Raw genomic sequence first — 2,387 nt, forward strand, 5'->3', positions numbered from 1 at the left:
CGATAGTTTTCTTTTCATCAATTTGAAAGAAGCAAAGGAACTTCAATGCCCTTGGTTACTTACATTCATCCCTAGTTTATTAGATGTCATTGGTGCATATCTACCACCTTAGTCCTCATGCACCAGTAATAAATAAGACAATTGGAGAATTTCAGCCAGCAAAAGGAGCTTCAAGTCCTCTTGGATGAACCCACCAACCAGTGTGTAATTTCCATTTAAGGGTCTAAGCGGTGAGGTGGCGCACTGCTCCAAACCAAAGAACCATTACAGAGTAGGTGACAATTTGCCCCCTTAGGGATCGTTTCTGCAGCACGGCAACTGTTTGTGTCCCTTGTAGCTTTCTCTTGTTTGGGGAGAGAACATCCCGTCCATGGGGACCAGCTCTTAGGCAAAGAAACACAACAAGATAAATCATCAACGTACATGGCATCTAGAATGCAAGATACATGTCTCCCGAGACAAACCTCATGACATAAGGACGAACAACAGAATCTTTTCTAGGACATACCCATCATATAAAACCCGTCATAACAACTTTCAAATACAGAACACGGTTGCAAATAGACGTTGAAATTTCCCAAATTATCTCTGTAATAGGTGAACATAACATAACAGATTGCTAAAATGTTCTTGATACAATTCTTCACAGTTCAAGGCATATGTGAATATACAGCACCAAACAATAACAAGGTCGAGCACGACACAGAAAGTATTTCTAATTCTCATAGGGCTGCCATAAGCTCTGTACACATATCCATAAACGACGAACACACACATTCAAAAAAAAGACTTTAGATGCTAACAGTAAACACAGAAACTTCTTCACACCTAGTGCGACTGCGCTCTTCAAAACTGACAGCTTCTGTCCACCTCGCAGTCGAAGGACCAGGTGAAGGGTGGATTCCTCCACGGTGATGGTCTAACCGGTCAAAGTCTTGATGAAGATCTGCATGCCACCTCTGAGGCGCAAGATGAGGTGGAGGGTGGACTCCTTCTGGATGTTGTAGTCAGCAAGGGTGCGGCCATCTTCGAGCTATTTACCGACGAAGATCAAGCGCTGCTGGTCGGGGGGATACTTTCTTTGTCCTGGATTCTGGATTTGACATTGTCAATGGTATCGGAGCTATCGACTTCGAGGGTGATGATTTTGCCGGTGAAGGTTTTGATGAAGATCTGCATGATGATGAAGAGATGCAGGGCTTTCGAATTTTGCCGCGTAGCTTTTTGACCTGCCCTTACCGGGTAGCCTTAGCAATGGCTCCACTTTGGCAAAGCTAAATAGGGGAGTTTTTAAATTTCATAAAATCCAGATTTTTTTCATCTGCCTTTGTTAAAGGTGTCTGCCAATAAATGGGGCATTTATGCACAAACTAACGATTTTGGGTTTCTCTCTCTAGCTTCCCTCACTGAATATTGTAGTCGGCGAGAGTTCGGCCATCCTCCAGCTGCAAAGATAAGCCGCTGCTGGTCCGGAGGAATTCCTTCCTTGTCCTGAATCTTCGTCTTAACGTTATCGATGGTATCAGAGCTCTCAACTTCCACGGTGATGGTCTAACGGGTCAAGGTCTCGACGAAGATCTGCATGCCACCTCTGAGGCGCAAGACGAGGTGAAGGGTGGACTCCTTCTGGATGTTGTAGTCAGCGAGGGTGCGGCCATCTTCGAGCTATTTACCGGTGAAGATCAAGCGCTGCTGGTCGTGGGGGATACTTTCTTTGTCGTGGATTCTGGATTTGACATTGGCGATGGTATCGGAGCTATTGATTTCGAGGGTAATGATTTTGCCGGTGAAGGTTTTGACGAAGATCTGCATGATGATGAAGAGATGCAGGGCTTTCAAATTTTACCGCGTAGCTTTTTGACCTGCCCTTACCGAGTAGCCTTAGCAATGGCTCCACTTTGGCAAAGCTAATAGGGGAGTTTTTAAATTTCATAAAATCCAAATTTTTTTTATCAATAAATGGGGCATTTATGCACAAACTAACGATTTTGGGTTTCTCTCTCTAGCTTCCCTCACTCCATGACTACTCCCACCCACCCACCCTTTGCCTCTCTTAGCTTCCCTCACTCGACCGCTAGTCTCTCTCTTTCTCTCTCTCTTAGCTTCCCTCACTCCACCACTCGTCCCTAGGCCCCCCCTTCGCCTCCCCATTTATTTTGGGCAAGCCTATTGAATGACATGTGTCATTCATCTTGTTACAGCTTGTTAGAGGCCATTCCCTCATCAGCATTTTTGCTCTGACAATGCCATGGAATTCCTGCGCCTCCCCTCTGTCCCGCCATTCTCGATGCCAACTTTCGGCACAAATATGGTCCGTTTGGAGACCTAGAATTTTGTTCTCCCAGCGGGCAACGTGGGGCTAGGGATTTTTCTCAATCTCTAATTCG

General features: G+C 45.5%; 1 pseudogene; it reads right to left on the reverse strand.

Annotated features, from left to right (window-relative positions):
* Positions 1–990: 990 nt before the first annotated feature.
* LOC147885566 (ubiquitin-like domain-containing protein) lies at positions 991–1,812 on the reverse strand (annotated as a pseudogene).
* Between the last annotated feature and the right edge of the window lie 575 nt (positions 1,813–2,387).

The sequence above is a fragment of the Dipteris shenzhenensis genome, chromosome 25, assembly GCF_047967505.1.
Source record: "Dipteris shenzhenensis isolate YYH24624 ecotype China chromosome 25, Dip_SZ_1.0, whole genome shotgun sequence".
Lineage (NCBI taxonomy): Eukaryota > Viridiplantae > Streptophyta > Polypodiopsida > Gleicheniales > Dipteridaceae > Dipteris > Dipteris shenzhenensis.